General features: G+C 41.2%; 1 protein-coding gene across 4 annotated transcripts in view; it reads left to right on the forward strand.

The window, feature by feature from the left end:
• The first annotated feature begins 120 nt into the window (after nucleotides 1-120).
• Nucleotides 121-13,833, forward strand: part of MPP7 (MAGUK p55 scaffold protein 7) — a 146,440-nt gene continuing 132,727 nt past the window's right edge. For all 4 annotated transcript variants that reach the window (XM_064404911.1, XM_064404861.1, XM_064404957.1 and 1 more), the window contains exons 1-2: nucleotides 121-255; nucleotides 4,612-4,688. The gene's annotated coding sequence lies outside the window, so the exon portion shown is untranslated. The remainder of the gene's footprint in view (nucleotides 256-4,611; nucleotides 4,689-13,833) is intronic.

A 13,833-nucleotide genomic window follows, 5' to 3' on the forward strand; every position in this document is an offset into this window, starting at 1 on the left:
CGCGCCCCCCGCGGGCGGGGCCCCGCCTCCGCCGCGGGCCAATGGCGGCCCGGCCCCGCGCGGCCCCTCCCGCCGCCGGCCAATGGCGCGCGGGCCGCGGGCGCGCGGCCGTTGGGCTCCCCGGGCCCCGCCCCGGTGGGCGGCGCACGGCGCGCCCGGCCCGGCCCAGCGCGGCGGCGGCGATGCGGAGCCGGGGCGAGCGGAGCCGCGGGTAGACGGAGCCGAGCCACGCTCGCGCATCGGGCCCGGCTGCAGGTACGAGCCGCAGCCCCGCGGGGGTCCGCGAGCTGGCGCGGGTCGCAGCGGGGGGCTCCGAGGCGCTCCCGGCGCGCCGGAGGGATTTTCCGCGGGAGGGGTCGGCGGGCGGGCGGGCGCGGGGATGCGGCAGGTGCCGGACTGTGGCCGCTCGGTCCCGGGGGCGCGGGGAGGCGCCGGTTCCGAGATGGCCGCCGCCGTCCCCCCGGGGAGCCCCCCGAGCCGCTTCGCTGCCCGCGGGGCTCCCGGGGCGGGCGGCTCCGTGCGGCAGCGCCGGTGCCGGGACCCCCCCGCGGGCAGCGCCCGAGCGGGCGGGGGAGCTCCCGGTGGATCTAATCACGGCGAGTGCTCCGGCTTTTAAAACCTGCCGGGCTGCCGCGATTCGTTGCGCAGAGCTCGTTCTGGCGAGTAATGGATGTGAGTGAGCCATGAAGGGACACCGGGCTGCGCAGCCGGGCTCTGGAGACCTATCAACTGCAATTTATGGGGTATCGGGAACAGGAGGCGTTTTTATGAATCGGCTGGTAATAACTTAATTCACCTGTGAGGCCAGCTCCTGTTAATGCCTACGTTTAATCTGCGTGGAGCAATAAATAGCTATTAATTTGGCGTGTTCCGTGTGGAGAGGTAGAGATATTTGAGGAAAGAGCTGGGAAGAGCAGTAGGTGCCTTTGCATGCTACTTGTGTGCTTTCACTTCTGTATTCCTAGCTTCCTTTTACTTTGCCTGTGTTTATAACAACATGTTTATAAGAACTGTGCTTCCAAAGCTTCTTAATTGATTTGATTTCTTAAGCAGCCTGCCATATCTTTGCTTTTTATTCCCTCTAAATAAACTGTAGAATAACTTCAGGGGCAGTAGCTTTCAGCGATCATAGGATCGGCAAGGTTGGAAGAGAGCTTTAAGATCAAGTCCAACCATGAACCCATCAACACAATCACTGTAACCCATAAAGCACTAAACCATAGCACCCAGCACCAGAATTCTTCCCTTTGAGGAAGACTAAACAGTCTGGACAGTGGTGATCAACATCATTGGACCTCATGGCTATCTTTGGTAGCTGAATTCAGAATTTGTTTTTTTATGGTTAGGTTTCTTGGATGAGGTCTGGAGTTCTTATTTTAAGTTTACTTAGATCAGGAGCCTTTTAATGAGGCATGTTGTTTTGTAGGTGTTCATTTTAAAATATAATAATTAGAATTTTGGTATGAAGTATTATCATCCATCTGGTTTCTTTTATGCAGGGATTTTATATTTTTATAGAGATAGCATACTTAATTTACTACTAGGTTATTCACTTACTGAAAGTATTCTTTGTCCTTATTTGATGTGGTTGATCAAATCTATAATCTCACTTAGAATTAACATTAGGATTTTACTAGATGTTCCTGTTTGGATTAAGATTTTTTGCATTCAGGGTGTGTGATTGCATGTAGCTTCTAAAAGCTGTCTTAAAGCAACAGTGAATTTAGGGTTTGTGATTTAATCATGCAGAGTTAGGAAATGAGTGAATGAGAGTCATCAGTTTCAACTGTGCCAGTTTATTCATCTGTATGAAAAGGAGTAAAGCAGTAACCCAAATGCTGAGGACTTGATCTAAATGATTTCAGACATCGACTAGGTTTGGGCTTTATTGTGAATGTGTTTATATTTACATGTGTACACTTAAAAGGAGACGGGAAATCCCAGAGCTGCAGATTGCTGTCAGCTGGCAAAGTACATCAGGGAATGGTAGCTCTGTGTTTACTCTGTTCTTGTTCTCTGTGCACCCACTAGCAGTACCTATTAGACACAGGATACTGTGTCACATGGACCTTGAACCTGAGTTAGTATTGCAGTTTTGTGTTTGTAATAAAATGTTTTCTGTGTAGGAGCATGTTGTTAGGAAGCTAAATTTTAAATTAGGCACATGTCAGAGCTGTAAGTTTTTAAAAGTACAGTGTAAAAGTCAGTATGAGGTACAGAAAAAGAGGTGAAGGAATGTGCTATTACTTTGGAAGTTTATTTGCATTTTTGTTAACATCCCAACACCTGATAGGAAATGGTCACAAGTATGTTTTCTAAGTGGCAACTTCCAGTCCTTTCCTGAGTGCCTTGCAGGAGTACTGTGCTTCTCACAAAGAAGATGTGAAATCTGCTGCAGCTCCCATCTTATGATGTTGCAATGCTGCCTTTCACTGAAACTCTGCTGTCATGCACTGAATCTTCCCATTCTGTGTGGCAAGCACCTGGGCCACCCGTGAGCCTTTCATTTAATTCTAGCATGTGGAAGGGAGCAGAATGGGTCCATAAAAACTCATTCAGTAGTGTCTTCCCTCCAAACTAGTTCTTCTTTTTAAGTTTACTGTGGAACTTGCTATGATAATGAGTAGAAGCAGGAAAAAAATCCAGTCTTGCTGCTAGCAAAGTGTATGTTAGTTGCCTTGTAGAGTATGTTTTGGAAAGTTGTTGCAGTGAGTTAAGCAAGTTTGACCATCTAGAACTACATGAATTATGTGTAGGAGTTATGAAAGCTTCCCACATAGCTGTGCTAATGCAGTTTAATCCCAGGCTATGGTGTGTGTATTCTTCCTGACCTCATCTCCTGCTTGCTGCTTTAGTTTGTTAAAGAAAAGATGGAGTATATTAAATTGTGTCCTCCTAATTTTAGTCTCAGAAGTACAATAATAACGCTGAATTTATTTATACCTGCTTTCAGTGGAGTGTGGACATTTCTATCACAAGTGATATCATATACTTATCTAATACAGTACCTTGCCCTGTATTACAGAAATAGAGCGCAAACATTACTTAATACACTTCAAATAACTTACACTGCAGTATCCTTAAAAGCCCTTGACAGCCCGGACCACTAGCTCTGTCCCATGTCATGTTGGCCATATGGCAGTTCTGAGAACGGCTCTGATGCCATGTTTTTGTGTTTTACTGAATTGTTTTTAAGCATTACCATGAGGTGTTCAGTAAAGTTCCTTGACAAATAAGTTTTCAAAGACAGAAGTAGATGATGGATACACTGACATGCTCTTTATTTTAGCTGGCACTCTTGCATTTAGGGGAAACCCATCAGAAATTAAAAATAAGGCATCTGAATATGCACAAAATTTTGATGTTCTGAATATCTGCTTTTATTATGCTTAACTACCAAAGAACACAACTTGAATTTTTCCCCCCACCTTTGCAGGCTAACAGATTCCATGTGTTCTTAAGCAGTATCATTACGCAGTCTAGCCTTTGGGACTCCAGATTTTGTCCTGAAAATGTTTTATCAATCTACATTATGAAGCATGGCTAGAATCAATCTTATCTCACAGTTGTAAGCTCTGAAGAAAAGATGAGCTGCTAATATAAGAGGGTTTTCAATCTATTTAATCTCTTGGAATCACATCTTGCTACAGCGGCCAGCATTTTTTTTTTTGGTCAGTGATGTAATAAGCCTGCAGCGAAAAGCTCACGAAATGAACTCATTGTTTCTCTCCTCAGTGACATCAGTATTTAAAGATAATAGTTGAATCAGTCCACAAACTGTAACTACAAACCATATGAAAGAGGAGTTATATTATATGTAATATAAATTGGAGATAGGAACTGTATTGTAGTTTGCAGTGTGCAGAGGAGATGGTGACATATGAACATGGAAGGAACTGGCCTGCCTTGATCCTGTTTTGCCTGTCAGGTGCTTGCCACACACACACCAGGTCTGCCCCTACCTGTGTTCCATGGTCTGCTGCTCCACTTCTGCAGTTTGTTACCAAGGGGAGACTTGGGGTGTTCTCACTGTGTAGGCAGCACAAAATGGACATTTGCTTGATATTGGTGTGAACAGACGGTTATGGCCTAAAGCTTATTGCTAACTTTCAAGGCAGAGATAGCATTAGCTATCATGAAGCAAAGAACTGAGCATCTTTACTACAGGCAAGAAGGGCTTTTTAATGTGGAGACATTCAGTGCAGTGGTAGAAGGTTTGCACCTAAAATTTTCTATCAGATTTTGTATATTGTTCATGTATAAAATGGGATTCTATATCCGAAGTCTTACAGGTGTTTATATGTTAGATAAAGCTTACCTGTACCCATTTTTAAATAATTACTTTGCTTAATTATAATTTTAAGACAAATTTATCTAGGACAAGTGTGGAAGCAGAATAAATATGCAATTTAAAGTCCTCTCTCCCCCCAGCTAAAATAAGTATTTTGACTTTTCTTGTTTCTTTCGACTTCCATAGAGAATCAGATATTTGGAAGTTAACTAATTTAAATTTATTCTCCTAACAATTATAAGGAAAAGAATGCAACTATGTAGTATGTCCAGTACTGACTAGAATGTCATATTACTATTACCCTTTCCCTTTTCTTTCAGATTCCATAGACTCTCAGCTTGACAATCTGAAAAATGCATTATCTTATGCTGCTGTTGAAGTGAAAACAGTTATCCAGGTAGGACTCCCTTGTGATGACTCTTGCTCATTGTTTTCTGATACTGAATTAGGCTGTTGCTTGTTTTCTGCCATCCTGAGCAATAAATAGGTGTGTGTAGATCAGTATTAAAGAATAAGAATTAAGAATAATTTAATATCATGTTTAGTATTAATAAAGTTGTGAAAGTGTTGTACCATTATATGGTATAAGTATTGTGTGTTGTCTAATTGTGTACTGCTTTATTGTAAAGACAGCCTCTTTTTTGAGTCAAGAATGACTAAAATTTCTTATGTTATTTCATCATGTATAGTAGGAGAAGTTTTGAAAAAATAGGGAAGTATTGCAAATACAGCCATCAGTAGTTAGTGGGGACTGACTTCAAAACATGTTGCATTATAAATTGTATAGCAAGTTTAGCCATAGAGTAAAACTGCATCAGAGCTATTAATTGTGTCTCAGTTTGAGAACTCACGCATCCATGTACAAAAAGAGCATAGAAAACCTTTATTGCTTTCATAATGTATTGTTCAGTGGATTGAGCTTGGTTTAGCCTGTGAAGCTGTTCTGAGAGGAACAAAGTAGTTTCAGATATGAAGTGCAGAGCTGCTGTTTCACAGACAATATGCCAAGAATGCTATCTAAAGAAACAGACTTGACATTGCTAATTATACATGAGAGTGAAGTATATTTATTTCACACATCGATGTGACTGAATCAGAAGCTTCAGCTGGCATATGGGGAGGGCTTTTTGTGGTTTTAAAAAACACCTTACAAGTTCAGCTGATATAAAGCTTTGCTTATTTATCACGGTCAGGAGAGTCTTGGAAAACAAGAACTAAATCTGGTCTAATTCTGAATCTAAAGAAACAGTCCTGAATTTCTTCGGAGATTTAACAGATACAATAATGAAGATTTTCAGTGGCTTACCAGATACTGTGATAGACGTTTTCAGTGAATAGCCGTTCATGAGCAGTTAATTATCTCATTGTAATCTGGGTCATTTGGGAAGCTGTGCACACAGTTAACTTCTGTGTTAGGATTGCATTGTAACTGAAATGTGCATGTGGAAGGGGGAACGCCAGAGCTGCATCATCTTGGAACCAGCAAGGCTGGAGAAGTGACCAAAACAGCTGCTCATTGAGCAGCTTGCTGCCTAGTTAAGGTGAATGAAGGCTAAAGCTTAATGAAGGTGTGAAATTGCTAATGTAAATCATATCTGAAAATCCTTGCTCCTCCCTTAATGCTTTCCCTCCTACCCAGCCCAAGGCAGTTAGTGCTGCTCCCACCAGGACAAACAGCAGCCCTTTGTTAGTTGTCTTGCCTGGGGCACACCCTGTCCTCACACTGCTGCTGCTCTCTTGCCATCTGGGAATCCCAGAGACCCTGAAAGGAGCCTTTTGCTGCCTAGTTTAAGAGCCTTTTGCTGCCTAGTCTCCAGGGTTAACTGATTCAGTAAATCTGCATTACCTCCAGTACACGTCGAGCTGACCTGTAACTTCAGTCCCAGCAGTTAATTTCCTGTGGGGATGGAAACATCCAATACCATAGCTTGTAGGCTTCTTACTCAAAGACTGGTTACTTCTCCAAGGATCCAAATATCTGACTTTAAAACATCAAAATTATATGTGCTATACTTTGTCTTGGTATTGAAATGACAAAAGTACTACAGCCCAACAAGCCTGAAAGGGCTTGAGCTGCAGTGCGTGACTCTGCTTCGAAAGCTTGTCTGAGTGTTTGAAATGTGATACAGACAGTGACTTGGACCACCTTCCAGCTGCCTCCAGCAGTCTGAGCGAGGGTATCGAAATGGCAAGCAAACCTCAGAGGATAAAACTGTGAATGGCATGCTTTGAGCCGAGTGCTGGAGGGTGCCTTTGGTCCCTCATCTGACTGCTGTGAGAGTCATGTGTCTGTGCTGTGGAACCTGGTGAGACACCCTGGGTGCTTCCCAGGGAAGACTGGCTGCCTTCAAGAAATCTTGTGGTTAAAATGGAGAGCAAAAATCATGTGCAGCAGCTGAGTACTGGGGCAAGATAGAGATCAGTTGTCCAGCAAACACATTTTTATATTGAGTGTAGAAAAGACAGATGTTCTCCTTTGTTTAGAACCATGGCTGCAACTTGCAAATGTAGATCGTTGAATGTTGTTGTAGTCTCCATCTGTTTAGAGATGCTGGAAGATGCTGCTTCTACTGGATGGTGGGCATGCTGTCAGCCAGACTGAGGGAGAAGCTGTCACTGGAAATAGCAGCTTTCTGGACTGCAGCTGGAGAGGAAAATATCTTCCTGAGCAGTTAGATGTGCAAAGTTCTGCTGTGAGTGCCACCAGGGAAGGATTCACAAGGCAGTTACCAGAGGAGGGAAGTTAAAAGGGACAAGTTACAAGTGACTTACTGGGAGTCAAATGACCATATTGTCACTGGAGTAAAGCTGAAAACTTCATTGTGCCAGCTATGAAGGCTTTTGCTTTCCAGAAGCTGTAGAAACTTTTCTAACACTATGTACTGTATTAAACATTATCTCAAATCCTGATTTCATGACATATGCATTTATTACTTAATGAAGATAGTGAAGATTCCTTCTCATTAGGGCCTTTTATTAAACTTGGTCACATTGATACATTAGGACTATTAAATATCTCCCTTTACAAAGGAAAAAAAGCTTGGGATGGGAACAGAAGGGTGTAAGAAACCAATACAGAAATTTGTCTAAAAATAAGTCTCTTCAACTGACATGGCTGTGGAAGAAGATGTTAAATATTTTAGGTACAGAAAGATACTCTATCAGAGCTATAAAACATACTTTTTTTTGTAGATACCTGATTTAAAGAGTCATGTGCAGGCATTAAAATGACAAATATTTGGATTTTGAGAAAAAACAAGCCCACACATTTCACACAGCACAGGAGTCTTAGGTAATACCTGTTAGGAAAGGTTTTCAAATGGAGTAACCTTTTCTTGGAAGCTGGCTGATCTGCTAATTATATTTAATAAGTCATAGAACACCAAGGGAATGTAAGAAATTAAAAGTGCTCTTTTAATATTTAGAGAAGAGTTGTCTGGGGTGTGTATGTGACCAAATCTGTTCTGGTTGGTTATTATCACCTTAACTGACTGTAAAAAGTACAGAGAAACATAACCCATGTGTCATATGAAGATGGATCATCTCAACCCAATAACTCTATCCCCAGTGGTTCACTTCTCAGTCAGCAAACCAAAGGTGGTGTTAGCTTTTTCTTACGGTACAGGACTAAAGAATCCTGTAGGAAGATGGGTTTAGTGTATAATAATACACTGTTTCAATGCTCTGTGAATACAGGCAGACAGCAATTGTAGCACAATGTTTAATTCCGTAGCTTTGTTGTGTAGGTGGACGTGTAATCTGTGATGGCTGTTGAGTAAATGTCATTTCATTAATGTTGGATTTGTATTTTACTCCTCAGACTTTCAGCTTTACCACACTATTTAATGAATTACAGATAGCTGTTTTGACTTCCTGTGAGTAGTAGCAATTACACTTGTAAGAAAACAAGAGGTATTCTGGTTTTTTTTATCCAAGGACTGAGCTCACCATTTGAAGTGCTGCTAACTTACATCAGGGAGTTAAATGTCCTACCTTATTAAATCACTTACTCTGTCTTCTCCAAAGCTTTCATTTGGCTTTGATACAGCATTAATATTTAAAATGTATGTATCAGTTGAATAGACACATGCATTACTTATCAAAACACTGCAGCTTATTAAAACAAACCTGCTGTCATCACAGGTGAAAGTCTTAGAGTGACGTGTAGTGCCAGGAGGTGTGTTGTACATGTTCACAAGCTGTTCACTTGGGATGGTGGGTACTTCAGGAAGAAAAAACCAAAGCTGTGGATGCATCATCCCTGGCAGAGATGGGATCAAGGCTGGGTCAGATGAGGTCTTAAATAACCTCATCTAGTGGGGGGTATCCCTGCCCACAGCAGTGGAGTTGGAACTCGGTGATCTCTTAGGTCCCTTCCAACCTAAACCATTCTATGATTTTATGAAAGAATCACCTTGGTAATATGAATGGAGTATTTTATGAAAAAATCACCTTGGTAATATGAATGGAGTATCTCCAGACTGCTGACAAGAGAACATACATGCACATTAATATGGGCTAACACTAACAGACCATAGTAACAGGGAAGTATTAAGTAATTGGACCTTCTGTTCAGTGTGTCTGCATGAACAGTTTCTACTGTGTCAGAGCAGCTATGTTTTAATTGAGATCTCTTACTTTTGCCTACATGTAATAAATTTAGTTATCCTCAGTTGTCTAAAAGCAAATCTCATCTTGTGTGATACTTATGGTTAGACATTTGTTTAGCTGCTAATTTGCAGCTCATAAGGTCACTCAGCAGTGGGATAAAAATAAGAGTGTGTCTTTCTTCCAGTGCCTGCACAGGCGTGGTTGGAGTTGCTGCTGTCTGTCTGCAGGATTCCATCGTGCTTCTGTTGCTCCTGCCTCCCAGGCTGCAAGGACAGTGTCCTCACTACAGAGGCCACACGTCTTCATCCCTGTCCTAGCACTGGGGCGCTGCTCATTCACTGGCAGGTCAAATTCAAATGCTGATTTCCCTTACTTTTAGGTGTGCATTTGAGGACAGTGAGCAAAGGCTAAACCTTCCCTTGGCGCCCTCCAATTAGTGTGGGCCTTACAATGTGCTGGCCATGACACACGAATGAAAACCATATTGTCACCCTCTTCCTCTCTCAACAGGGCTAGGTTTTGATTCTGCTTTAACAACTGTTATTGTCTCTCTACTGTAGTTCCTTATATTATCTCCTGAGCAATGGAAATTAAGAGAATATATACCTTCCTCTGTATATATTTTGCTGCCATTAGAAAGAAATAGATCCCTCTGTAGTTCTTGGAATGCATTTTAGAGGCATTAAATAATATATTGTTCTGAATTAGTAAGTTATAATATGACCTTTTCTTCTTGAAAACTCATTCTTGAGCAGTATGCCAAGATGTTACCTCCCCACTTAAATGCTTGACTAGAGATGTGAGATTTGATATGGGTGTGTGTGACAGCCTGCCTTGCCAGTGGAGAAGAACATGCCACAGCCTGACCGAAAGCCTAATGTCTAATTACCTTGTGCTAAATCTTGTGATTTTTTTACTATGTTATAATAGGAAAGGTAATCCAAAATCCAGTGTTTACATGTTTCAGATCGACTCACAAATCTAGAAACTAGAAGTTACAAACACATGGAAAATGACATATTTTCTCTCTTCTTTGTGGTTAGATAATCTTTTTTTTTGGGGGGGAGGGGGCTGCTTGGATGTTTCTATGCATAAACTCTTCCTCATATGCACTCTATTGTACAAAACATTCTTTCATAATGTGTGTGTTTAAGTACAAGACAGTCCTCACTGCAAGAAGACTGAATGTGTGTGGGCATATACGTGCATCTGCAGCTGTTACCAAGGGAAACATTTGACCTTGAGTTTGATGATTGTTGCATCAAACTCCTCTCACTAATGAGTCTTCCCCACCTTCCTCCTCAGTGAAACCTTTCTCAGGCCAGGCGAAAAAACAGAGTGTGATGAGGTGCAGAAAGGAAAATGTCAGATGCTTGCCATTCTTTTAGTAGAATCAGCACATTTCAGGAGAATTTTTTTTTCTGAACTTATGCTGGAAGGGAATAGAGAAGTAGTTCTGGAAATAGTAAAGCTAAAGGAAAAGCTCAGCTAATCCACTGGATCATACAGGAATCTTGTAACAAAGCATGGATGGTAAAAACTTTAAGTAAAAGCTGTTTCTAAAGGGTGAAGGGATGAGCTGTTCAGATCACCAGGTTTGGAACAGGCTTCAGCCCTGACATTTGATGTAGTGGTACCCCAGCCTAGGTCAGTGGTTCCCAGTCAGTAAATTGCATTGTCATAGGGCACAGTGTTTGTTCTCGGTTTCCTTTTCTTTGTTAGACAATGCTGAAGGGAGAACAAACTATTGTCAGGCTGGCTTGGACTTCTCCTTGTAGCCGTTCCTTCAGTAATGCTGAGAGGTTTCCTCCATGGAGCTAAACTGGGCTGTGTTCTGGCAGTCAGTGTGAGGCAGATTTCTTTCTGTGTTGCTGATGTCTTATCAGAGAGTTCTTGATCTGACCTATTTTCATGGGACTCTTTGGCTTATGACTTGGCATGGGATTTAACCAGCTCTCAGAATTACCTATGTAGTTTTACAAACTTGGAATTAAATATAAATGAAGAACGAAGAACCTTGCCAATAAAAACCAAGTTTTTGTGACTATCAGCCTGAAGCCTAGCGTAAACAACTACTCCTGAGATCCCCTAGTCATACTTCCAAGGCAGTATTTCAGAAAGTATTGTTTCAAAATAATGTACCAAAAAATGGCTGTGCTACTTGAGACACAGCATTCCTGTACTGTCATTGCAGTGATGTAGCAAAATAATTCAGGCTGCCTGTAAACTGACCAGGGGTGAGTGTAGGAGAGTAATCAGAATGTCTGAGAGGGAATTCTGTAAATTGTTTGTGGGTGCAGTTTGGAAGAAGCAGAAGACACAAAGCATGAGTATTTTGGGATGGGTGCAGTTCTTAGCATGTGCATATTTTCTGAGTGCTCTAAGTTAGTTTTGTATAGACAGCTTTTTCTTTTGTGTGCTTACAGTGTTTCTGAATAGTTCAGTTTCCCTTTTTTAATGCTTATCTTAAGGGGAAGACCTTTTGTGACACAAAATCTTCTTAGTAACTTTACTCCACTTGAAGGTAAGCTTCTGCAAAAATGAATTATACTTCAAGCAATTTGTGTACTTATAATTTTGTAATATTTAGAGAAATGAAAACCAGTTCAAGTAGATTTCATCCTTCAGTTTATTTACTTTACTATCAGTCTGCTGAATGTCAAAAATTGTCAGAGGCCATATATATGATATTGTTATAGTTTTGCATTTTGCTGTATATGGCAAAGTAATCAAAACGATCTAAAAGCAGTTAACTGAAATTTATCTTAGCAGTATCCAATATATCTTTCTATATGTGACAGAGAGAAATGCAGCTTAAGTTGAGATGAGTATTCCCACTTGGTGGTACAAGGGAGATCAGGTGGTGGACTATGAGGAGGCTGTATAAAGGCCAAGAGGCAGAAATCTCTTTGGTACTTACAGATGAAAAATGATCAAAGACTTGATGTGGAGTTGCAATGAACATGTGAAAGTGGTCATTTGAGCTTGGCATCTGCTGCTAAGGACCAGCTTGCTGAGGTTAGTGGGGTAGGGCAAGGAAAATGTGTCTGTTTATTCTCAGCAGGGCTAATGGGAAGTCTTTTGTGGTATCCTGCAGCAGACTTTCTCTCAGACCTGTTTGAATTATGCAGTCGTATGTCTAGAATATACTATGAATCAGATTTGTAGGCTCTCATAGTGAATAAAAGAGTGTATGCTGTTTGGATGACAGGGTTAAAAAGCACTGGTATTCTGTTATAAGCAGATGAACTAAAATAGTAGGAAGATGCCGTGGTGTGATATAAACAAACTGAAAAATGACTGTAACGCTGTCTTGCAGTTACCATGCTCTGTGCTTCACTAAGAGAATAAAGTAAAATACACATTGAGATTAATTTACAGAAACCGTATGGCTCAGACACAAGTTTTATTATTGTTCTGAAAAACTTTCCATGGGTTTAACCACAACAGTTTTGCAAGGAATAGGGATATATCTCTGGATGTAAAGCAAGTTGAAAGGCTGGTATGCCTGAAACACTATTTGCTCTTTCAGGTTACAAAGGTTAGTCTGATAGAATGTGTTATTTCTGTGACTGTTCATATCTAACCAATTGTCTCACACCTTCATGATTGCTGTAGTTTTTCTGTTTAAGGAGGGCAAAAGTGGCAATTTGAAGCTTTCAACAGCAAAGCAGTTTCTGGCTTCTCCTGATGAAGATAGTAAGGGTTGTAGCAAATCAAGGGCCCGTTGAGCATACTAGATATCATATTGTTTGGGGTAAGATGATCTGCTGTGTGTGTGCAGAATGCTCGGGGTGCAGGTCATAGGAATGCCTGGTTGCATGGAGACAAATAACCTGAGCTCTTTCAGATTTGTGAGTACTGCATGAGAGGTGTGCTTTCTGCAGAGGCAGCATGAAATTATGAGAAGTGAGGTTATGGGTCTAAGACATGTATGAAAATATACTCTGTGAAGTTTATTCTTGGCAAAGTTTGTCCTGCTCTGATATTAATATCTGGTTTTGCTTTCGGTGGTGTAATTATTCTGGGGTATTGCCTGACAGATGGTTATATCTTAGAGTTGTCAGAATAACATCAGAATGATGTTATTTGCTTGACAGGTATTGTTCTCTTAGGAACGTGGGACAGGAAAGGACCTGCCTATTCATCAAGTTTATTTTCATGCTCTTGTAGGCTTTATGTCATACAGACATAGCCATATGGAGCACTGTCTTAAAAGCAGCTGAGCCTTTTTCCGTCACTATTTTAATTAGAAGCCTCTTCCAGTGCTAAATTCCTCAACATGATGAAGCTGCTTAGAGTGTTCAACCTAAATTTATTCATCATCAGTTGGTAACAATCTTGTGCCAAGATTGTCCTTTTATTTTAAATAGATTTTTGTTACTGTTTTATAATTATTTCAGTGTTTTTATACACAGCCCTTGCTTTTCTGCTCAGCTTTATTTTTGTTAGGCTAAGGCCAAGTCCTTGCAGCCTCCCTCAGTTCTGTTGAAAGTAGAGCAAAATGAAGGAATGGGTAGTTGGAGACTTTTCAGCTTTCAAGTAGCAGGTTTTTCCAGTTCTCTGTGAAGGGCGTGTCTTATTCTTTGTACTCTTGTTGATAAAAGAAGTGAATAGTAGCTTCCTTGTTATTGCAGTGCACCAACAGAAACACAGATAGAAAATTTTGTATTTTGAACTCTCTGAAAATTGTCTTTGAGTAGCAGGATTGTTCAAACAGTAGGGTCTTGTGGTATATCCTCTGATTTAGGAATACAGACAATCTTATCAAAGTGGTGTTGAAAGGCAGGCAGATGTTTGATTGCTTCAAGTGCGTGAGTTCCATTTTGTGGTTTTGTGTTTTTCCTTAGGCTGTTAAATGTTCAGATCAGTATTCTCTGGCTGATCTGTGCACAAATTCTTTGTGCATTTTTAATGACTTACTGCTAAAA

This window comes from Passer domesticus, chromosome 1 (genome assembly GCF_036417665.1).
Source record: "Passer domesticus isolate bPasDom1 chromosome 1, bPasDom1.hap1, whole genome shotgun sequence".
In the NCBI taxonomy this organism is placed as follows: domain Eukaryota; kingdom Metazoa; phylum Chordata; class Aves; order Passeriformes; family Passeridae; genus Passer; species Passer domesticus.